General features: G+C 43.3%; 13 non-coding genes across 13 annotated transcripts; all 13 read right to left on the bottom strand.

The window, feature by feature from the left end:
• Positions 1 to 195: 195 nt before the first annotated feature.
• On the bottom strand, positions 196 to 267 carry trnac-gca (transfer RNA cysteine (anticodon GCA)). Its single transcript has one exon. It is a non-coding gene; the product is annotated as a tRNA-Cys (tRNA).
• A 1,550-nt stretch (positions 268 to 1,817) lies between these two features.
• On the bottom strand, positions 1,818 to 1,889 carry trnac-gca (transfer RNA cysteine (anticodon GCA)). Its single transcript has one exon. It is a non-coding gene; the product is annotated as a tRNA-Cys (tRNA).
• Positions 1,890 to 3,439: 1,550 nt separating this feature from the next.
• Positions 3,440 to 3,511, bottom strand: trnac-gca (transfer RNA cysteine (anticodon GCA)). Its single transcript has one exon. It is a non-coding gene; the product is annotated as a tRNA-Cys (tRNA).
• Positions 3,512 to 5,061: 1,550 nt separating this feature from the next.
• On the bottom strand, positions 5,062 to 5,133 carry trnac-gca (transfer RNA cysteine (anticodon GCA)). Its single transcript has one exon. It is a non-coding gene; the product is annotated as a tRNA-Cys (tRNA).
• A 1,550-nt stretch (positions 5,134 to 6,683) lies between these two features.
• Positions 6,684 to 6,755, bottom strand: trnac-gca (transfer RNA cysteine (anticodon GCA)). Its single transcript has one exon. It is a non-coding gene; the product is annotated as a tRNA-Cys (tRNA).
• A 1,550-nt stretch (positions 6,756 to 8,305) lies between these two features.
• trnac-gca (transfer RNA cysteine (anticodon GCA)) lies at positions 8,306 to 8,377 on the bottom strand. Its single transcript has one exon. It is a non-coding gene; the product is annotated as a tRNA-Cys (tRNA).
• Positions 8,378 to 9,927: 1,550 nt separating this feature from the next.
• Positions 9,928 to 9,999, bottom strand: trnac-gca (transfer RNA cysteine (anticodon GCA)). Its single transcript has one exon. It is a non-coding gene; the product is annotated as a tRNA-Cys (tRNA).
• A 1,558-nt stretch (positions 10,000 to 11,557) lies between these two features.
• Positions 11,558 to 11,629, bottom strand: trnac-gca (transfer RNA cysteine (anticodon GCA)). Its single transcript has one exon. It is a non-coding gene; the product is annotated as a tRNA-Cys (tRNA).
• A 1,558-nt stretch (positions 11,630 to 13,187) lies between these two features.
• On the bottom strand, positions 13,188 to 13,259 carry trnac-gca (transfer RNA cysteine (anticodon GCA)). Its single transcript has one exon. It is a non-coding gene; the product is annotated as a tRNA-Cys (tRNA).
• A 1,558-nt stretch (positions 13,260 to 14,817) lies between these two features.
• Positions 14,818 to 14,889, bottom strand: trnac-gca (transfer RNA cysteine (anticodon GCA)). The gene has a single exon. It is a non-coding gene; the product is annotated as a tRNA-Cys (tRNA).
• A 1,558-nt stretch (positions 14,890 to 16,447) lies between these two features.
• On the bottom strand, positions 16,448 to 16,519 carry trnac-gca (transfer RNA cysteine (anticodon GCA)). Its single transcript has one exon. It is a non-coding gene; the product is annotated as a tRNA-Cys (tRNA).
• Positions 16,520 to 19,680: 3,161 nt separating this feature from the next.
• trnac-gca (transfer RNA cysteine (anticodon GCA)) lies at positions 19,681 to 19,752 on the bottom strand. The gene has a single exon. It is a non-coding gene; the product is annotated as a tRNA-Cys (tRNA).
• A 3,161-nt stretch (positions 19,753 to 22,913) lies between these two features.
• On the bottom strand, positions 22,914 to 22,985 carry trnac-gca (transfer RNA cysteine (anticodon GCA)). Its single transcript has one exon. It is a non-coding gene; the product is annotated as a tRNA-Cys (tRNA).
• Positions 22,986 to 23,870: the final 885 nt, after the last annotated feature.

The raw sequence follows: 23,870 nt of genomic DNA, 5'->3' as shown, positions 1-23,870 counted from the left end.
CTCACTACGACGATGACAGAGTGTTACCAAGTGCAAAAAAGCTATAGCTAAAATCAAGTCAAGGAAAGGGGCGGAACTGTATCTTAAATGCCATCTTACACCCTCTTGAGACATTGGTATGAAGTTGAAAGGGCAGTCTGCGGAATACCAACATTGCAGTTGGTCTTTTAACAAATACAAATTCTATTTAAGTAAAGGGAGCATCCGGATTTGAACCGGGGAGCTCTTGAACTGCAGTCAAATGCTCTACCACTGAGCTATACCCCCTACCTGTCTGCAAATATGAGGGTGGCAAAGACACAATGACACAATCACACAGTGTTAGCTGAGCTTTAAGCTTGCACACTTATCTACCTTTTTATTAAGGGTTGATTGTAGTTTACCCTCCTCTGGTATTGACTGAGTTTGACCTCATGCCGTTTTTCTGTGCATTCCAAACTTTTATCTGCCCTATTGCAACCCATTCAAAAAAGGCTAAATACACAGTTTGAACGCGCATCTAAAGTAGAACGGTTCCGCTTGTTTTATTTGTCGTCTTGACATGAGTGGCTTTATTCTGGACCGGAGGAAACAGCCGATGCCAGCTGCGCTAGCTTTTGCACAACAGTTGTTTATTATCCTTCAGCCACGAAACTTGTGTAAGGCGCAGCTTGTTTACAGATGCCACAACAGTGTTCCGACAACTTCTGCTGCTGCAGAAACGTTACACTTTTACCCAATCAACATCTGATAGTCTGTGGACGTCACGTTTAGTCCCTGCTTTGCTCGACTTGGCCCAAGGGAGAAGAGGGTACTAAAAGTGTACCTGGTCTGAGGCGGTAGCACCAAATGGAAATGTGCTAAAGCAGGGCTGAATAGAGTTGAGCAAAGTAGGTGCTAATGGAAAAGGGGCACTAGTAATGCTTATAAATAGGTTTAGCATCATACAAATGCTATAGGTTGGGCGTTTACTGGGTATTCTCCTAAAGAAAAAGGATTTGTCAGATTTGTCAGATTTGTCAGACTTGTCAGATTTGTCAGTAGTTTTTGACTTATCTTGTGTCTGTGCGATAGACCTTACAGGCTCATCAAGGTTTCCATGTGGTGTGAGGCAAGCCTTTGAGGTCTTTTCAGATCACACAGCACATGCTGCTGCGGAGTTGAGAGAATGTGGGCATGGAAACCTTCAGGGGACTTCATTGTGTGTTGTACTTTCTGTGCCCCGTTTTTCCGCTCCTTCTCATTGATGATGGATGGGCATAGGCATATCTTTTGGATGCTTAGCGACAACGCTGAATGAGGACGTGTAAATTGCTGTAGATTGACTATTATGTGAAAAGCAAACGTAATCAGGAACTCTTCAACTGTCCTTTTGTTCAAAATATACAAGATGTACCTGTAGCCACCTCACTTGTGTATATTCTGAAATATTTGGTGGAGCACATGCATTGGCTCAACAGAACTGTTACATCATACTTTTTATGCTGTGTCTCTGCACACCTATCTATTTGTTTTAAATACTTCTCAAGGCAAGGATAAGATTTGACCTCATGCATTAGGCTCGAAGGCGAGCGCCTGATGGTCAGGCCTTTGCGCCACTGTTGTTTGCAGAGGATGTTGTCTTGATGTCTTAATCAACCACGCTCACTACGACGATGACAGAGTGTTACCAAGTGCAAAAAAGCTATAGCTAAAATCAAGTCAAGGAAAGGGGCGGAACTGTATCTTAAATGCCATCTTACACCCTCTTGAGACATTGGTATGAAGTTGAAAGGGCAGTCTGCGGAATGCCAACATTGCAGTTGGTCTTTTAACAAATACAAATTCTTTTTAAGTAAAGGGAGCAGCCGGATTTGAACCGGGGACCTCTTGATCTGCAGTCAAATAGTCTACCACTGAGCTATACCCCCTACCTGTCTGCAAATATGAGGGTGGCAAAGACACAATGACACAATCACACAGTGTTAGCTGAGCTTTAAGCTTGCACACTTATCTACCTTTTTATTAAGGGTTGATTGTAGTTTACCCTCCTCTGGTATTGACTGAGTTTGACCTCATGCCGTTTTTCTGTGCATTCCAAACTTTTATCTGCCCTATTGCAACCCATTCAAAAAAGGCTAAATACACAGTTTGAACGCGCATCTAAAGTAGAACGGTTCCGCTTGTTTTATTTGTCGTCTTGACATGAGTGGCTTTATTCTGGACCGGAGGAAACAGCCGATGCCAGCTGCGCTAGCTTTTGCACAACAGTTGTTTATTATCCTTCAGCCACGAAACTTGTGTAAGGCGCAGCTTGTTTACAGATGCCACAACAGTGTTCCGACAACTTCTGCTGCTGCAGAAACGTTACACTTTTACCCAATCAACATCTGATAGTCTGTGGACGTCACGTTTAGTCCCTGCTTTGCTCGACTTGGCCCAAGGGAGAAGAGGGTACTAAAAGTGTACCTGGTCTGAGGCGGTAGCACCAAATGGAAATGTGCTAAAGCAGGGCTGAATAGAGTTGAGCAAAGTAGGTGCTAATGGAAAAGGGGCACTAGTAATGCTTATAAATAGGTTTAGCATCATACAAATGCTATAGGTTGGGCGTTTACTGGGTATTCTCCTAAAGAAAAAGGATTTGTCAGATTTGTCAGATTTGTCAGACTTGTCAGATTTGTCAGTAGTTTTTGACTTATCTTGTGTCTGTGCGATAGACCTTACAGGCTCATCAAGGTTTCCATGTGGTGTGAGGCAAGCCTTTGAGGTCTTTTCAGATCACACAGCACATGCTGCTGCGGAGTTGAGAGAATGTGGGCATGGAAACCTTCAGGGGACTTCATTGTGTGTTGTACTTTCTGTGCCCCGTTTTTCCGCTCCTTCTCATTGATGATGGATGGGCATAGGCATATCTTTTGGATGCTTAGCGACAACGCTGAATGAGGACGTGTAAATTGCTGTAGATTGACTATTATGTGAAAAGCAAACGTAATCAGGAACTCTTCAACTGTCCTTTTGTTCAAAATATACAAGATGTACCTGTAGCCACCTCACTTGTGTATATTCTGAAATATTTGGTGGAGCACATGCATTGGCTCAACAGAACTGTTACATCATACTTTTTATGCTGTGTCTCTGCACACCTATCTATTTGTTTTAAATACTTCTCAAGGCAAGGATAAGATTTGACCTCATGCATTAGGCTCGAAGGCGAGCGCCTGATGGTCAGGCCTTTGCGCCACTGTTGTTTGCAGAGGATGTTGTCTTGATGTCTTAATCAACCACGCTCACTACGACGATGACAGAGTGTTACCAAGTGCAAAAAAGCTATAGCTAAAATAAAGTCAAGGAAAGGGGCGGAACTGTATCTTAAATGCCATCTTACACCCTCTTGAGACATTGGTATGAAGTTGAAAGGGCAGTCTGCGGAATACCAACATTGCAGTTGGTCTTTTAACAAATACAAATTCTATTTAAGTAAAGGGAGCATCCGGATTTGAACCGGGGAGCTCTTGATCTGCAGTCAAATGCTCTACCACTGAGCTATACCCCCTACCTGTCTGCAAATATGAGGGTGGCAAAGACACAATGACACAATCACACAGTGTTAGCTGAGCTTTAAGCTTGCACACTTATCTACCTTTTTATTAAGGGTTGATTGTAGTTTACCCTCCTCTGGTATTGACTGAGTTTGACCTCATGCCGTTTTTCTGTGCATTCCAAACTTTTATCTGCCCTATTGCAACCCATTCAAAAAAGGCTAAATACACAGTTTGAACGCGCATCTAAAGTAGAACGGTTCCGCTTGTTTTATTTGTCGTCTTGACATGAGTGGCTTTATTCTGGACCGGAGGAAACAGCCGATGCCAGCTGCGCTAGCTTTTGCACAACAGTTGTTTATTATCCTTCAGCCACGAAACTTGTGTAAGGCGCAGCTTGTTTACAGATGCCACAACAGTGTTCCGACAACTTCTGCTGCTGCAGAAACGTTACACTTTTACCCAATCAACATCTGATAGTCTGTGGACGTCACGTTTAGTCCCTGCTTTGCTCGACTTGGCCCAAGGGAGAAGAGGGTACTAAAAGTGTACCTGGTCTGAGGCGGTAGCACCAAATGGAAATGTGCTAAAGCAGGGCTGAATAGAGTTGAGCAAAGTAGGTGCTAATGGAAAAGGGGCACTAGTAATGCTTATAAATAGGTTTAGCATCATACAAATGCTATAGGTTGGGCGTTTACTGGGTATTCTCCTAAAGAAAAAGGATTTGTCAGATTTGTCAGATTTGTCAGACTTGTCAGATTTGTCAGTAGTTTTTGACTTATCTTGTGTCTGTGCGATAGACCTTACAGGCTCATCAAGGTTTCCATGTGGTGTGAGGCAAGCCTTTGAGGTCTTTTCAGATCACACAGCACATGCTGCTGCGGAGTTGAGAGAATGTGGGCATGGAAACCTTCAGGGGACTTCATTGTGTGTTGTACTTTCTGTGCCCCGTTTTTCCGCTCCTTCTCATTGATGATGGATGGGCATAGGCATATCTTTTGGATGCTTAGCGACAACGCTGAATGAGGACGTGTAAATTGCTGTAGATTGACTATTATGTGAAAAGCAAACGTAATCAGGAACTCTTCAACTGTCCTTTTGTTCAAAATATACAAGATGTACCTGTAGCCACCTCACTTGTGTATATTCTGAAATATTTGGTGGAGCACATGCATTGGCTCAACAGAACTGTTACATCATACTTTTTATGCTGTGTCTCTGCACACCTATCTATTTGTTTTAAATACTTCTCAAGGCAAGGATAAGATTTGACCTCATGCATTAGGCTCGAAGGCGAGCGCCTGATGGTCAGGCCTTTGCGCCACTGTTGTTTGCAGAGGATGTTGTCTTGATGTCTTAATCAACCACGCTCACTACGACGATGACAGAGTGTTACCAAGTGCAAAAAAGCTATAGCTAAAATCAAGTCAAGGAAAGGGGCGGAACTGTATCTTAAATGCCATCTTACACCCTCTTGAGACATTGGTATGAAGTTGAAAGGGCAGTCTGCGGAATGCCAACATTGCAGTTGGTCTTTTAACAAATACAAATTCTTTTTAAGTAAAGGGAGCAGCCGGATTTGAACCGGGGACCTCTTGATCTGCAGTCAAATACTCTACCACTGAGCTATACCCCCTACCTGTCTGCAAATATGAGGGTGGCAAAGACACAATGACACAATCACACAGTGTTAGCTGAGCTTTAAGCTTGCACACTTATCTACCTTTTTATTAAGGGTTGATTGTAGTTTACCCTCCTCTGGTATTGACTGAGTTTGACCTCATGCCGTTTTTCTGTGCATTCCAAACTTTTATCTGCCCTATTGCAACCCATTCAAAAAAGGCTAAATACACAGTTTGAACGCGCATCTAAAGTAGAACGGTTCCGCTTGTTTTATTTGTCGTCTTGACATGAGTGGCTTTATTCTGGACCGGAGGAAACAGCCGATGCCAGCTGCGCTAGCTTTTGCACAACAGTTGTTTATTATCCTTCAGCCACGAAACTTGTGTAAGGCGCAGCTTGTTTACAGATGCCACAACAGTGTTCCGACAACTTCTGCTGCTGCAGAAACGTTACACTTTTACCCAATCAACATCTGATAGTCTGTGGACGTCACGTTTAGTCCCTGCTTTGCTCGACTTGGCCCAAGGGAGAAGAGGGTACTAAAAGTGTACCTGGTCTGAGGCGGTAGCACCAAATGGAAATGTGCTAAAGCAGGGCTGAATAGAGTTGAGCAAAGTAGGTGCTAATGGAAAAGGGGCACTAGTAATGCTTATAAATAGGTTTAGCATCATACAAATGCTATAGGTTGGGCGTTTACTGGGTATTCTCCTAAAGAAAAAGGATTTGTCAGATTTGTCAGATTTGTCAGACTTGTCAGATTTGTCAGTAGTTTTTGACTTATCTTGTGTCTGTGCGATAGACCTTACAGGCTCATCAAGGTTTCCATGTGGTGTGAGGCAAGCCTTTGAGGTCTTTTCAGATGACACAGCACATGCTGCTGCGGAGTTGAGAGAATGTGGGCATGGAAACCTTCAGGGGACTTCATTGTGTGTTGTACTTTCTGTGCCCCGTTTTTCCGCTCCTTCTCATTGATGATGGATGGGCATAGGCATATCTTTTGGATGCTTAGCGACAACGCTGAATGAGGACGTGTAAATTGCTGTAGATTGACTATTATGTGAAAAGCAAACGTAATCAGGAACTCTTCAACTGTCCTTTTGTTCAAAATATACAAGATGTACCTGTAGCCACCTCACTTGTGTATATTCTGAAATATTTGGTGGAGCACATGCATTGGCTCAACAGAACTGTTACATCATACTTTTTATGCTGTGTCTCTGCACACCTATCTATTTGTTTTAAATACTTCTCAAGGCAAGGATAAGATTTGACCTCATGCATTAGGCTCGAAGGCGAGCGCCTGATGGTCAGGCCTTTGCGCCACTGTTGTTTGCAGAGGATGTTGTCTTGATGTCTTAATCAACCACGCTCACTACGACGATGACAGAGTGTTACCAAGTGCAAAAAAGCTATAGCTAAAATAAAGTCAAGGAAAGGGGCGGAACTGTATCTTAAATGCCATCTTACACCCTCTTGAGACATTGGTATGAAGTTGAAAGGGCAGTCTGCGGAATACCAACATTGCAGTTGGTCTTTTAACAAATACAAATTCTATTTAAGTAAAGGGAGCATCCGGATTTGAACCGGGGAGCTCTTGATCTGCAGTCAAATGCTCTACCACTGAGCTATACCCCCTACCTGTCTGCAAATATGAGGGTGGCAAAGACACAATGACACAATCACACAGTGTTAGCTGAGCTTTAAGCTTGCACACTTATCTACCTTTTTATTAAGGGTTGATTGTAGTTTACCCTCCTCTGGTATTGACTGAGTTTGACCTCATGCCGTTTTTCTGTGCATTCCAAACTTTTATCTGCCCTATTGCAACCCATTCAAAAAAGGCTAAATACACAGTTTGAACGCGCATCTAAAGTAGAACGGTTCCGCTTGTTTTATTTGTCGTCTTGACATGAGTGGCTTTATTCTGGACCGGAGGAAACAGCCGATGCCAGCTGCGCTAGCTTTTGCACAACAGTTGTTTATTATCCTTCAGCCACGAAACTTGTGTAAGGCGCAGCTTGTTTACAGATGCCACAACAGTGTTCCGACAACTTCTGCTGCTGCAGAAACGTTACACTTTTACCCAATCAACATCTGATAGTCTGTGGACGTCACGTTTAGTCCCTGCTTTGCTCGACTTGGCCCAAGGGAGAAGAGGGTACTAAAAGTGTACCTGGTCTGAGGCGGTAGCACCAAATGGAAATGTGCTAAAGCAGGGCTGAATAGAGTTGAGCAAAGTAGGTGCTAATGGAAAAGGGGCACTAGTAATGCTTATAAATAGGTTTAGCATCATACAAATGCTATAGGTTGGGCGTTTACTGGGTATTCTCCTAAAGAAAAAGGATTTGTCAGATTTGTCAGATTTGTCAGACTTGTCAGATTTGTCAGTAGTTTTTGACTTATCTTGTGTCTGTGCGATAGACCTTACAGGCTCATCAAGGTTTCCATGTGGTGTGAGGCAAGCCTTTGAGGTCTTTTCAGATCACACAGCACATGCTGCTGCGGAGTTGAGAGAATGTGGGCATGGAAACCTTCAGGGGACTTCATTGTGTGTTGTACTTTCTGTGCCCCGTTTTTCCGCTCCTTCTCATTGATGATGGATGGGCATAGGCATATCTTTTGGATGCTTAGCGACAACGCTGAATGAGGACGTGTAAATTGCTGTAGATTGACTATTATGTGAAAAGCAAACGTAATCAGGAACTCTTCAACTGTCCTTTTGTTCAAAATATACAAGATGTACCTGTAGCCACCTCACTTGTGTATATTCTGAAATATTTGGTGGAGCACATGCATTGGCTCAACAGAACTGTTACATCATACTTTTTATGCTGTGTCTCTGCACACCTATCTATTTGTTTTAAATACTTCTCAAGGCAAGGATAAGATTTGACCTCATGCATTAGGCTCGAAGGCGAGCGCCTGATGGTCAGGCCTTTGCGCCACTGTTGTTTGCAGAGGATGTTGTCTTGATGTCTTAATCAACCACGCTCACTACGACGATGACAGAGTGTTACCAAGTGCAAAAAAGCTATAGCTAAAATCAAGTCAAGGAAAGGGGCGGAACTGTATCTTAAATGCCATCTTACACCCTCTTGAGACATTGGTATGAAGTTGAAAGGGCAGTCTGCGGAATGCCAACATTGCAGTTGGTCTTTTAACAAATACAAATTCTTTTTAAGTAAAGGGAGCAGCCGGATTTGAACCGGGGACCTCTTGATCTGCAGTCAAATACTCTACCACTGAGCTATACCCCCTACCTGTCTGCAAATATGAGGGTGGCAAAGACACAATGACACAATCACACAGTGTTAGCTGAGCTTTAAGCTTGCACACTTATCTACCTTTTTATTAAGGGTTGATTGTAGTTTACCCTCCTCTGGTATTGACTGAGTTTGACCTCATGCCGTTTTTCTGTGCATTCCAAACTTTTATCTGCCCTATTGCAACCCATTCAAAAAAGGCTAAATACACAGTTTGAACGCGCATCTAAAGTAGAACGGTTCCGCTTGTTTTATTTGTCGTCTTGACATGAGTGGCTTTATTCTGGACCGGAGGAAACAGCCGATGCCAGCTGCGCTAGCTTTTGCACAACAGTTGTTTATTATCCTTCAGCCACGAAACTTGTGTAAGGCGCAGCTTGTTTACAGATGCCACAACAGTGTTCCGACAACTTCTGCTGCTGCAGAAACGTTACACTTTTACCCAATCAACATCTGATAGTCTGTGGACGTCACGTTTAGTCCCTGCTTTGCTCGACTTGGCCCAAGGGAGAAGAGGGTACTAAAAGTGTACCTGGTCTGAGGCGGTAGCACCAAATGGAAATGTGCTAAAGCAGGGCTGAATAGAGTTGAGCAAAGTAGGTGCTAATGGAAAAGGGGCACTAGTAATGCTTATAAATAGGTTTAGCATCATACAAATGCTATAGGTTGGGCGTTTACTGGGTATTCTCCTAAAGAAAAAGGATTTGTCAGATTTGTCAGATTTGTCAGACTTGTCAGATTTGTCAGTAGTTTTTGACTTATCTTGTGTCTGTGCGATAGACCTTACAGGCTCATCAAGGTTTCCATGTGGTGTGAGGCAAGCCTTTGAGGTCTTTTCAGATGACACAGCACATGCTGCTGCGGAGTTGAGAGAATGTGGGCATGGAAACCTTCAGGGGACTTCATTGTGTGTTGTACTTTCTGTGCCCCGTTTTTCCGCTCCTTCTCATTGATGATGGATGGGCATAGGCATATCTTTTGGATGCTTAGCGACAACGCTGAATGAGGACGTGTAAATTGCTGTAGATTGACTATTATGTGAAAAGCAAACGTAATCAGGAACTCTTCAACTGTCCTTTTGTTCAAAATATACAAGATGTACCTGTAGCCACCTCACTTGTGTATATTCTGAAATATTTGGTGGAGCACATGCATTGGCTCAACAGAACTGTTACATCATACTTTTTATGCTGTGTCTCTGCACACCTATCTATTTGTTTTAAATACTTCTCAAGGCAAGGATAAGATTTGACCTCATGCATTAGGCTCGAAGGCGAGCGCCTGATGGTCAGGCCTTTGCGCCACTGTTGTTTGCAGAGGATGTTGTCTTGATGTCTTAATCAACCACGCTCACTACGACGATGACAGAGTGTTACCAAGTGCAAAAAAGCTATAGCTAAAATAAAGTCAAGGAAAGGGGCGGAACTGTATCTTAAATGCCATCTTACACCCTCTTGAGACATTGGTATGAAGTTGAAAGGGCAGTCTGCGGAATACCAACATTGCAGTTGGTCTTTTAACAAATACAAATTCTATTTAAGTAAAGGGAGCATCCGGATTTGAACCGGGGACCTCTTGATCTGCAGTCAAATGCTCTACCACTGAGCTATACCCCCTACCTGTCTGCAAATATGAGGGTGGCAAAGACACAATGACACAATCACACAGTGTTAGCTGAGCTTTAAGCTTGCACACTTATCTACCTTTTTATTAAGGGTTGATTGTAGTTTACCCTCCTCTGGTATTGACTGAGTTTGACCTCATGCCGTTTTTCTGTGCATTCCAAACTTTTATCTGCCCTATTGCAACCCATTCAAAAAAGGCTAAATACACAGTTTGAACGCGCATCTAAAGTAGAACGGTTTCGCTTGTTTTATTTGTCGTCTTGACATGAGTGGCTTTATTCTGGACCGGAGGAAACAGCCGATGCCAGCTGCGCTAGCTTTTGCACAACAGTTGTTTATTATCCTTCAGCCACGAAACTTGTGTAAGGCGCAGCTTGTTTACAGATGCCACAACAGTGTTCCGACAACTTCTGCTGCTGCAGAAACGTTACACTTTTACCCAATCAACATCTGATAGTCTGTGGACGTCACGTTTAGTCCCTGCTTTGCTCGACTTGGCCCAAGGGAGAAGAGGGTACTAAAAGTGTACCTGGTCTGAGGCGGTAGCACCAAATGGAAATGTGCTAAAGCAGGGCTGAATAGAGTTGAGCAAAGTAGGTGCTAATGGAAAAGGGGCACTAGTAATGCTTATAAATAGGTTTAGCATCATACAAATGCTATAGGTTGGGCGTTTACTGGGTATTCTCCTAAAGAAAAAGGATTTGTCAGATATGTCAGATTTGTCAGACTTGTCAGATTTGTCAGTAGTTTTTGACTTATCTTGTGTCTGTGCGATAGACCTTACAGGCTCATCAAGGTTTCCATGTGGTGTGAGGCAAGCCTTTGAGGTCTTTTCAGATCACACAGCACATGCTGCTGCGGAGTTGAGAGAATGTGGGCATGGAAACCTTCAGGGGACTTCATTGTGTGTTGTACTTTCTGTGCCCCGTTTTTCCGCTCCTTCTCATTGATGATGGATGGGCATAGGCATATCTTTTGGATGCTTAGCGACAACGCTGAATGAGGACGTGTAAATTGCTGTAGATTGACTATTATGTGAAAAGCAAACGTAATCAGGAACTCTTCAACTGTCCTTTTGTTCAAAATATACAAGATGTACCTGTAGCCACCTCACCTCTGCCCTTGTGTATATTCTGAAATATTTGGTGGAGCACATACATTGGCTCAACAGAACTGTTACATCATACTTTATATGCTGTGTCGCTGCACACCTATCTATTTGTTTTAAATACTTCTCAAGGCAAGGATAAGATTTGACCTCATGCATTAGGCTCGAAGGCGAGCGCCTGATGGTCAGGCCTTTGCGCCACTGTTGTTTGCAGAGGATGTTGTCTTGATGTCTTAATCAACCACGCTCACTACGACGATGACAGAGTGTTACCAAGTGCAAAAAAGCTATAGCTAAAAGCAACTCAAGGAAAGGGGCGGAACTGTATCTTAAATGCCATCTTACACCCTCTTGAGAAATTGGTATGAAGTTGAAAGGGCAGTCTGCGGAATGCCAACATTGCAGTTGGTCTTTTAACAAATACAAATTCTATTTAAGTAATGGGAGCATCCGGATTTGAACCGGGGACCTCTTGATCTGCAGTCAAATGCTCTACCACTGAGCTATACCCCCTACCTGTCTGCAAATATGAGGGTGGCAAAGACACAATGACACAATCACACAGTGTTAGCTGAGCTTTAAGCTTGCACACTTATCTACCTTTTTATTAAGGGTTGATTGTAGTTTACCCTCCTCTGGTATTGACTGAGTTTGACCTCATGCCGTTTTTCTGTGCATTCCAAACTTTTATCTGCCCTATTGCAACCCATTCAAAAAAGGCTAAATACACAGTTTGAACGCGCATCTAAAGTAGAACGGTTCCGCTTGTTTTATTTGTCGTCTTGACATGAGTGGCTTTATTCTGGACCGGAGGAAACAGCCGATGCCAGCTGCGCTAGCTTTTGCACAACAGTTGTTTATTATCCTTCAGCCACGAAACTTGTGTAAGGCGCAGCTTGTTTACAGATGCCACAACAGTGTTCCGACAACTTCTGCTGCTGCAGAAACGTTACACTTTTACCCAATCAACATCTGATAGTCTGTGGACGTCACGTTTAGTCCCTGCTTTGCTCGACTTGGCCCAAGGGAGAAGAGGGTACTAAAAGTGTACCTGGTCTGAGGCGGTAGCACCAAATGGAAATGTGCTAAAGCAGGGCTGAATAGAGTTGAGCAAAGTAGGTGCTAATGGAAAAGGGGCACTAGTAATGCTTATAAATAGGTTTAGCATCATACAAATGCTATAGGTTGGGCGTTTACTGGGTATTCTCCTAAAGAAAAAGGATTTGTCAGATTTGTCAGATTTGTCAGACTTGTCAGATTTGTCAGTAGTTTTTGACTTATCTTGTGTCTGTGCGATAGACCTTACAGGCTCATCAAGGTTTCCATGTGGTGTGAGGCAAGCCTTTGAGGTCTTTTCAGATGACACAGCACATGCTGCTGCGGAGTTGAGAGAATGTGGGCATGGAAACCTTCAGGGGACTTCATTGTGTGTTGTACTTTCTGTGCCCCGTTTTTCCGCTCCTTCTCATTGATGATGGATGGGCATAGGCATATCTTTTGGATGCTTAGCGACAACGCTGAATGAGGACGTGTAAATTGCTGTAGATTGACTATTATGTGAAAAGCAAACGTAATCAGGAACTCTTCAACTGTCCTTTTGTTCAAAATATACAAGATGTACCTGTAGCCACCTCACCTCTGCCCTTGTGTATATTCTGAAATATTTGGTGGAGCACATACATTGGCTCAACAGAACTGTTACATCATACTTTATATGCTGTGTCGCTGCACACCTATCTATTTGTTTTAAATACTTCTCAAGGCAAGGATAAGATTTGACCTCATGCATTAGGCTCGAAGGCGAGCGCCTGATGGTCAGGCCTTTGCGCCACTGTTGTTTGCAGAGGATGTTGTCTTGATGTCTTAATCAACCACGCTCACTACGACGATGACAGAGTGTTACCAAGTGCAAAAAAGCTATAGCTAAAAGCAACTCAAGGAAAGGGGCGGAACTGTATCTTAAATGCCATCTTACACCCTCTTGAGAAATTGGTATGAAGTTGAAAGGGCAGTCTGCGGAATGCCAACATTGCAGTTGGTCTTTTAACAAATACAAATTCTATTTAAGTAAAGGGAGCATCCGGATTTGAACCGGGGACCTCTTGATCTGCAGTCAAATGCTCTACCACTGAGCTATACCCCCTACCTGTCTGCAAATATGAGGGTGGCAAAGACACAATGACACAATTACACAGTGTTAGCTGAGCTTTAAGCTTGCACACTTATCTACCTTTTTATTAAGGGTTGATTGTAGTTTACCCTCCTCTGGTATTGACTGAGTTTGACCTCATGCCGTTTTTCTGTGCATTCCAAACTTTTATCTGCCCTATTGCAACCCATTCAAAAAAGGCTAAATACACAGTTTGAACGCGCATCAAAAGTAGAACGGTTCCGCTTGTTTTATTTGTCGTCTTGACATGAGTGGCTTTATTCTGGACCGGAGGAAACAGCCGATGCCAGCTGCGCTAGCTTTTGCACAACAGTTGTTTATTATCCTTCAGCCACGAAACTTGTGTAAGGCGCAGCTTGTTTACAGATGCCACAACAGTGTTCCGACAACTTCTGCTGCTGCAGAAACGTTACACTTTTACCCAATCAACATCTGATAGTCTGTGGACGTCACGTTTAGTCCCTGCTTTGCTCGACTTGGCCCAAGGGAGAAGAGGGTACTAAAAGTGTACCTGGTCTGAGGCGGTAGCACCAAATGGAAATGTGCTAAAGCAGGGCTGAATAGAGTTGAGCAAAGTAGGTGCTAATGGAAAAGGGGCACTAGTAATGCTTATAAATAGGTTTAGCATCATACAAATGCTATAGGTTGGGCGTTTACTGGGTATTCTCCTAAAGAAAAAGGATTTGTCAGATTTGTCAGATTTGTCAGACTTGTCAGATTTGTCAGTAGTTTTTGACTTATCTTGTGTCTGTGCGATAGACCTTACAGGCTCATCAAGGTTTCCATGTGGTGTGAGGCAAGCCTTTGAGGTCTTTTCAGATCACACAGCACATGCTGCTGCGGAGTTGAGAGAATGTGGGCATGGAAACCTTCAGGGGACTTCATTGTGTGTTGTACTTTCTGTGCCCCGTTTTTCCGCTCCTTCTCATTGATGATGGATGGGCATAGGCATATCTTTTGGATGCTTAGCGACAACGCTGAATGAGGACGTGTAAATTGCTGTAGATTGACTATTATGTGAAAAGCAAACGTAATCAGGAACTCTTCAACTGTCCTTTTGTTCAAAATATACAAGATGTACCTGTAGCCACCTCACCTCTGCCCTTGTGTATATTCTGAAATATTTGGTGGAGCACATACATTGGCTCAACAGAACTGTTACATCATACTTTATATGCTGTGTCGCTGCACACCTATCTATTTGTTTTAAATACTTCTCAAGGCAAGGATAAGATTTGACCTCATGCATTAGGCTCGAAGGCGAGCGCCTGATGGTCAGGCCTTTGCGCCACTGTTGTTTGCAGAGGATGTTGTCTTGATGTCTTAATCAACCACGCTCACTACGACGATGACAGAGTGTTACCAAGTGCAAAAAAGCTATAGCTAAAAGCAACTCAAGGAAAGGGGCGGAACTGTATCTTAAATGCCATCTTACACCCTCTTGAGAAATTGGTATGAAGTTGAAAGGGCAGTCTGCGGAATGCCAACATTGCAGTTGGTCTTTTAACAAATACAAATTCTATTTAAGTAAAGGGAGCATCCGGATTTGAACCGGGGACCTCTTGATCTGCAGTCAAATGCTCTACCACTGAGCTATACCCCCTACCTGTCTGCAAATATGAGGGTGGCAAAGACACAATGACACAATTACACAGTGTTAGCTGAGCTTTAAGCTTGCACACTTATCTACCTTTTTATTAAGGGTTGATTGTAGTTTACCCTCCTCTGGTATTGACTGAGTTTGACCTCATGCCGTTTTTCTGTGCATTCCAAACTTTTATCTGCCCTATTGCAACCCATTCAAAAAAGGCTAAATACACAGTTTGAACGCGCATCAAAAGTAGAACGGTTCCGCTTGTTTTATTTGTCGTCTTGACATGAGTGGCTTTATTCTGGACCGGAGGAAACAGCCGATGCCAGCTGCGCTAGCTTTTGCACAACAGTTGTTTATTATCCTTCAGCCACGAAACTTGTGTAAGGCGCAGCTTGTTTACAGATGCCACAACAGTGTTCCGACAACTTCTGCTGCTGCAGAAACGTTACACTTTTACCCAATCAACATCTGATAGTCTGTGGACGTCACGTTTAGTCCCTGCTTTGCTCGACTTGGCCCAAGGGAGAAGAGGGTACTAAAAGTGTACCTGGTCTGAGGCGGTAGCACCAAATGGAAATGTGCTAAAGCAGGGCTGAATAGAGTTGAGCAAAGTAGGTGCTAATGGAAAAGGGGCACTAGTAATGCTTATAAATAGGTTTAGCATCATACAAATGCTATAGGTTGGGCGTTTACTGGGTATTCTCCTAAAGAAAAAGGATTTGTCAGATTTGTCAGATTTGTCAGACTTGTCAGATTTGTCAGTAGTTTTTGACTTATCTTGTGTCTGTGCGATAGACCTTACAGGCTCATCAAGGTTTCCATGTGGTGTGAGGCAAGCCTTTGAGGTCTTTTCAGATCACACAGCACATGCTGCTGCGGAGTTGAGAGAATGTGGGCATGGAAACCTTCAGGGGACTTCATTGTGTGTTGTACTTTCTGTGCCCCGTTTTTCCGCTCCTTCTCATTGATGATGGATGGGCATAGGCATATCTTTTGGATGCTTAGCGACAACGCTGAATGAGGACGTGTAAATTGCTGTAGATTGACTATTATGTGAAAAGCAAACGTAATCAGGAACTCTTCAACTGTCCTTTTGTTCAAAATATACAAGATGTACCTGTAGCCACCTCACCTCTGCCCTTGTGTATATTCTGAAATATTTGGTGGAGCACATACATTGGCTCAACAGAACTGTTACATCATACTTTATATGCTGTGTCGCTGCACACCTATCTATTTGTTTTAAATACTTCTCAAGGCAAGGATAAGATTTGACCTCATGCATTAGGCTCGAAGGCGAGCGCCTGATGGTCAGGCCTTTGCGCCACTGTTGTTTGCAGAGGATGTTGTCTTGATGTCTTAATCAACCACGCTCACTACGACGATGACAGAGTGTTACCAAGTGCAAAAAAGCTATAGCTAAAAGCAACTCAAGGAAAGGGGCGGAACTGTATCTTAAATGCCATCTTACACCCTCTTGAGAAATTGGTATGAAGTTGAAAGGGCAGTCTGCGGAATGCCAACATTGCAGTTGGTCTTTTAACAAATACAAATTCTATTTAAGTAAAGGGAGCATCCGGATTTGAACCGGGGACCTCTTGATCTGCAGTCAAATGCTCTACCACTGAGCTATACCCCCTACCTGTCTGCAAATATGAGGGTGGCAAAGACACAATGACACAATTACACAGTGTTAGCTGAGCTTTAAGCTTGCACACTTATCTACCTTTTTATTAAGGGTTGATTGTAGTTTACCCTCCTCTGGTATTGACTGAGTTTGACCTCATGCCGTTTTTCTGTGCATTCCAAACTTTTATCTGCCCTATTGCAACCCATTCAAAAAAGGCTAAATACACAGTTTGAACGCGCATCAAAAGTAGAACGGTTCCGCTTGTTTTATTTGTCGTCTTGACATGAGTGGCTTTATTCTGGACCGGAGGAAACAGCCGATGCCAGCTGCGCTAGCTTTTGCACAACAGTTGTTTATTATCCTTCAGCCACGAAACTTGTGTAAGGCGCAGCTTGTTTACAGATGCCACAACAGTGTTCCGACAACTTCTGCTGCTGCAGAAACGTTACACTTTTACCCAATCAACATCTGATAGTCTGTGGACGTCACGTTTAGTCCCTGCTTTGCTCGACTTGGCCCAAGGGAGAAGAGGGTACTAAAAGTGTACCTGGTCTGAGGCGGTAGCACCAAATGGAAATGTGCTAAAGCAGGGCTGAATAGAGTTGAGCAAAGTAGGTGCTAATGGAAAAGGGGCACTAGTAATGCTTATAAATAGGTTTAGCATCATACAAATGCTATAGGTTGGGCGTTTACTGGGTATTCTCCTAAAGAAAAAGGATTTGTCAGATTTGTCAGATTTGTCAGACTTGTCAGATTTGTCAGTAGTTTTTGACTTATCTTGTGTCTGTGCGATAGACCTTACAGGCTCATCAAGGTTTCCATGTGGTGTGAGGCAAGCCTTTGAGGTCTTTTCAGATCACACAGCACATGCTGCTGCGGAGTTGAGAGAATGTGGGCATGGAAACCTTCAGGGGACTTCATTGTGTGTTGTACTTTCTGTGCCCCGTTTTTCCGCTCCTTCTCATTGATGATGGATGGGCATAGGCATATCTTTTGGATGCTTAGCGACAACGCTGAATGAGGACGTGTAAATTGCTGTAGATTGACTATTATGTGAAAAGCAAACGTAATCAGGAACTCTTCAACTGTCCTTTTGTTCAAAATATACAAGATGTACCTGTAGCCACCTCACTTGTGTATATTCTGAAATATTTGGTGGAGCACATGCATTGGCTCAACAGAACTGTTACATCATACTTTTTATGCTGTGTCTCTGCACACCTATCTATTTGTTTTAAATACTTCTCAAGGCAAGGATAAGATTTGACCTCATGCATTAGGCTCGAAGGCGAGCGCCTGATGGTCAGGCCTTTGCGCCACTGTTGTTTGCAGAGGATGTTGTCTTGATGTCTTAATCAACCACGCTCACTACGACGATGACAGAGTGTTACCAAGTGCAAAAAAGCTATAGCTAAAATCAAGTCAAGGAAAGGGGCGGAACTGTATCTTAAATGCCATCTTACACCCTCTTGAGACATTGGTATGAAGTTGAAAGGGCAGTCTGCGGAATACCAACATTGCAGTTGGTCTTTTAACAAATACAAATTCTATTTAAGTAAAGGGAGCATCGGGGGACCTCTTGATCTGCAGTCAAATGCTCTACCACTGAGCTATACCCCCTACCTGTCTGCAAATATGAGGGTGGCAAAGACACAATGACACAATCACACAGTGTTAGCTGAGCTTTAAGCTTGCACACTTATCTACCTTTTTATTAAGGGTTGATTGTAGTTTACCCTCCTCTGGTATTGACTGAGTTTGACCTCATGCCGTTTTTCTGTGCATTCCAAACTTTTATCTGCCCTATTGCAACCCATTCAAAAAAGGCTAAATACACAGTTTGAACGCGCATCTAAAGTAGAACGGTTTCGCTTGTTTTATTTGTCGTCTTGACATGAGTGGCTTTATTCTGGACCGGAGGAAACAGCCGATGCCAGCTGCGCTAGCTTTTGCACAACAGTTGTTTATTATCCTTCAGCCACGAAACTTGTGTAAGGCGCAGCTTGTTTACAGATGCCACAACAGTGTTCCGACAACTTCTGCTGCTGCAGAAACGTTACACTTTTACCCAATCAACATCTGATAGTCTGTGGACGTCACGTTTAGTCCCTGCTTTGCTCGACTTGGCCCAAGGGAGAAGAGGGTACTAAAAGTGTACCTGGTCTGAGGCGGTAGCACCAAATGGAAATGTGCTAAAGCAGGGCTGAATAGAGTTGAGCAAAGTAGGTGCTAATGGAAAAGGGGCACTAGTAATGCTTATAAATAGGTTTAGCATCATACAAATGCTATAGGTTGGGCGTTTACTGGGTATTCTCCTAAAGAAAAAGGATTTGTCAGATTTGTCAGATTTGTCAGACTTGTCAGATTTGTCAGTAGTTTTTGACTTATCTTGTGTCTGTGCGATAGACCTTACAGGCTCATCAAGGTTTCCATGTGGTGTGAGGCAAGCCTTTGAGGTCTTTTCAGATCACACAGCACATGCTGCTGCGGAGTTGAGAGAATGTGGGCATGGAAACCTTCAGGGGACTTCATTGTGTGTTGTACTTTCTGTGCCCCGTTTTTCCGCTCCTTCTCATTGATGATGGATGGGCATAGGCATATCTTTTGGATGCTTAGCGACAACGCTGAATGAGGACGTGTAAATTGCTGTAGATTGACTATTATGTGAAAAGCAAACGTAATCAGGAACTCTTCAACTGTCCTTTTGTTCAAAATATACAAGATGTACCTGTAGCCACCTCACTTGTGTATATTCTGAAATATTTGGTGGAGCACATGCATTGGCTCAACAGAACTGTTACATCATACTTTTTATGCTGTGTCTCTGCACACCTATCTATTTGTTTTAAATACTTCTCAAGGCAAGGATAAGATTTGACCTCATGCATTAGGCTCGAAGGCGAGCGCCTGATGGTCAGGCCTTTGCGCCACTGTTGTTTGCAGAGGATGTTGTCTTGATGTCTTAATCAACCACGCTCACTACGACGATGACAGAGTGTTACCAAGTGCAAAAAAGCTATAGCTAAAATAAAGTCAAGGAAAGGGGCGGAACTGTATCTTAAATGCCATCTTACACCCTCTTGAGACATTGGTATGAAGTTGAAAGGGCAGTCTGCGGAATACCAACATTGCAGTTGGTCTTTTAACAAATACAAATTCTATTTAAGTAAAGGGAGCATCCGGATTTGAACCGGGGACCTCTTGATCTGCAGTCAAATGCTCTACCACTGAGCTATACCCCCTACCTGTCTGCAAATATGAGGGTGGCAAAGACACAATGACACAATCACACAGTGTTAGCTGAGCTTTAAGCTTGCACACTTATCTACCTTTTTATTAAGGGTTGATTGTAGTTTACCCTCCTCTGGTATTGACTGAGTTTGACCTCATGCCGTTTTTCTGTGCATTCCAAACTTTTATCTGCCCTATTGCAACCCATTCAAAAAAGGCTAAATACACAGTTTGAACGCGCATCTAAAGTAGAACGGTTTCGCTTGTTTTATTTGTCGTCTTGACATGAGTGGCTTTATTCTGGACCGGAGGAAACAGCCGATGCCAGCTGCGCTAGCTTTTGCACAACAGTTGTTTATTATCCTTCAGCCACGAAACTTGTGTAAGGCGCAGCTTGTTTACAGATGCCACAACAGTGTTCCGACAACTTCTGCTGCTGCAGAAACGTTACACTTTTACCCAATCAACATCTGATAGTCTGTGGACGTCACGTTTAGTCCCTGCTTTGCTCGACTTGGCCCAAGGGAGAAGAGGGTACTAAAAGTGTACCTGGTCTGAGGCGGTAGCACCAAATGGAAATGTGCTAAAGCAGGGCTGAATAGAGTTGAGCAAAGTAGGTGCTAATGGAAAAGGGGCACTAGTAATGCTTATAAATAGGTTTAGCATCATACAAATGCTATAGGTTGGGCGTTTACTGGGTATTCTCCTAAAGAAAAAGGATTTGTCAGATATGTCAGATTTGTCAGACTTGTCAGATTTGTCAGTAGTTTTTGACTTATCTTGTGTCTGTGCGATAGACCTTACAGGCTCATCAAGGTTTCCATGTGGTGTGAGGCAAGCCTTTGAGGTCTTTTCAGATCACACAGCACATGCTGCTGCGGAGTTGAGAGAATGTGGGCATGGAAACCTTCAGGGGACTTCATTGTGTGTTGTACTTTCTGTGCCCCGTTTTTCCGCTCCTTCTCATTGATGATGGATGGGCATAGGCATATCTTTTGGATGCTTAGCGACAACGCTGAATGAGGACGTGTAAATTGCTGTAGATTGACTATTATGTGAAAAGCAAACGTAATCAGGAACTCTTCAACTGTCCTTTTGTTCAAAATATACAAGATGTACCTGTAGCCACCTCACTTGTGTATATTCTGAAATATTTGGTGGAGCACATGCATTGGCTCAACAGAACTGTTACATCATACTTTTTATGCTGTGTCTCTGCACACCTATCTATTTGTTTTAAATACTTCTCAAGGCAAGGATAAGATTTGACCTCATGCATTAGGCTCGAAGGCGAGCGCCTGATGGTCAGGCCTTTGCGCCACTGTTGTTTGCAGAGGATGTTGTCTTGATGTCTTAATCAACCACGCTCACTACGACGATGACAGAGTGTTACCAAGTGCAAAAAAGCTATAGCTAAAATCAAGTCAAGGAAAGGGGCGGAACTGTATCTTAAATGCCATCTTACACCCTCTTGAGACATTGGTATGAAGTTGAAAGGGCAGTCTGCGGAATACCAACATTGCAGTTGGTCTTTTAACAAATACAAATTCTATTTAAGTAAAGGGAGCATCGGGGGACCTCTTGATCTGCAGTCAAATGCTCTACCACTGAGCTATACCCCCTACCTGTCTGCAAATATGAGGGTGGCAAAGACACAATGACACAATCACACAGTGTTAGCTGAGCTTTAAGCTTGCACACTTATCTACCTTTTTATTAAGGGTTGATTGTAGTTTACCCTCCTCTGGTATTGACTGAGTTTGACCTCATGCCGTTTTTCTGTGCATTCCAAACTTTTATCTGCCCTATTGCAACCCATTCAAAAAAGGCTAAATACACAGTTTGAACGCGCATCTAAAGTAGAACGGTTTCGCTTGTTTTATTTGTCGTCTTGACATGAGTGGCTTTATTCTGGACCGGAGGAAACAGCCGATGCCAGCTGCGCTAGCTTTTGCACAACAGTTGTTTATTATCCTTCAGCCACGAAACTTGTGTAAGGCGCAGCTTGTTTACAGATGCCACAACAGTGTTCCGACAACTTCTGCTGCTGCAGAAACGTTACACTTTTACCCAATCAACATCTGATAGTCTGTGGACGTCACGTTTAGTCCCTGCTTTGCTCGACTTGGCCCAAGGGAGAAGAGGGTACTAAAAGTGTACCTGGTCTGAGGCGGTAGCACCAAATGGAAATGTGCTAAAGCAGGGCTGAATAGAGTTGAGCAAAGTAGGTGCTAATGGAAAAGGGGCACTAGTAATGCTTATAAATAGGTTTAGCATCATACAAATGCTATAGGTTGGGCGTTTACTGGGTATTCTCCTAAAGAAAAAGGATTTGTCAGATTTGTCAGATTTGTCAGACTTGTCAGATTTGTCAGTAGTTTTTGACTTATCTTGTGTCTGTGCGATAGACCTTACAGGCTCATCAAGGTTTCCATGTGGTGTGAGGCAAGCCTTTGAGGTCTTTTCAGATCACACAGCACATGCTGCTGCGGAGTTGAGAGAATGTGGGCATGGAAACCTTCAGGGGACTTCATTGTGTGTTGTACTTTCTGTGCCCCGTTTTTCCGCTCCTTCTCATTGATGATGGATGGGCATAGGCATATCTTTTGGATGCTTAGCGACAACGCTGAATGAGGACGTGTAAATTGCTGTAGATTGACTATTATGTGAAAAGCAAACGTAATCAGGAACTCTTCAACTGTCCTTTTGTTCAAAATATACAAGATGTACCTGTAGCCACCTCACTTGTGTATATTCTGAAATATTTGGTGGAGCACATGCATTGGCTCAACAGAACTGTTACATCATACTTTTTATGCTGTGTCTCTGCACACCTATCTATTTGTTTTAAATACTTCTCAAGGCAAGGATAAGATTTGACCTCATGCATTAGGCTCGAAGGCGAGCGCCTGATGGTCAGGCCTTTGCGCCACTGTTGTTTGCAGAGGATGTTGTCTTGATGACTTAATCAACCACGCTCACTACGACGATGACAGAGTGTTACCAAGTGCAAAAAAGCTATAGCTAAAATCAAGTCAAGGAAAGGGGCGGAACTGTATCTTAAATGCCATCTTACACCCTCTTGAGACATTGGTATGAAGTTGAAAGGGCAGTCTGCGGAATGCCAACATTGCAGTTGGTCTTTTAACAAATACAAATTCTATTTAAGTAAAGGGAGCAGCCGGATTTGAACCGGGGACCTCTTGATCTGCAGTCAAATGCTCTACCACTGAGCTATACCCCCTACCTGTCTGCAAATATGAGGGTGGCAAAGACACAATGACACAATCACACAGTGTTAGCTGAGCTTTAAGCTTGCACACTTATCTACCTTTTTATTAAGGGTTGATTGTAGTTTACCCTCCTCTGGTATTGACTGAGTTTGACCTCATGCCGTTTTTCTGTGCATTCCAAACTTTTATCTGCCCTATTGCAACCCATTCAAAAAAGGCTAAATACACAGTTTGAACGCGCATCTAAAGTAGAACGGTTCCGCTTGTTTTATTTGTCGTCTTGACATGAGTGGCTTTATTCTGGACCGGAGGAAACAGCCGATGCCAGCTGCGCTAGCTTTTGCACAACAGTTGTTTATTATCCTTCAGCCACGAAACTTGTGTAAGGCGCAGCTTGTTTACAGATGCCACAACAGTGTTCCGACAACTTCTGCTGCTGCAGAAACGTTACACTTTTACCCAATCAACATCTGATAGTCTGTGGACGTCACGTTTAGTCCCTGCTTTGCTCGACTTGGCCCAAGGGAGAAGAGGGTACTAAAAGTGTACCTGGTCTGAGGCGGTAGCACCAAATGGAAATGTGCTAAAGCAGGGCTGAATAGAGTTGAGCAAAGTAGGTGCTAATGGAAAAGGGGCACTAGTAATGCTTATAAATAGGTTTAGCATCATACAAATGCTATAGGTTGGGCGTTTACTGGGTATTCTCCTAAAGAAAAAGGATTTGTCAGATTTGTCAGATTTGTCAGACTTGTCAGATTTGTCAGTAGTTTTTGACTTATCTTGTGTCTGTGCGATAGACCTTACAGGCTCATCAAGGTTTCCATGTGGTGTGAGGCAAGCCTTTGAGGTCTTTTCAGATGACACAGCACATGCTGCTGCGGAGTTGAGAGAATGTG

This window comes from Eucyclogobius newberryi, unplaced genomic scaffold, assembly GCF_026437365.1.
Source record: "Eucyclogobius newberryi isolate DKJ021-1_F unplaced genomic scaffold, fEucNew1.0.hap1 SCAF_6, whole genome shotgun sequence".
Taxonomy (NCBI): domain Eukaryota; kingdom Metazoa; phylum Chordata; class Actinopteri; order Gobiiformes; family Gobiidae; genus Eucyclogobius; species Eucyclogobius newberryi.
Note: the sequence above shows the minus strand (reverse complement) of the source record. Positions and strands in the feature narration are given on the sequence as shown.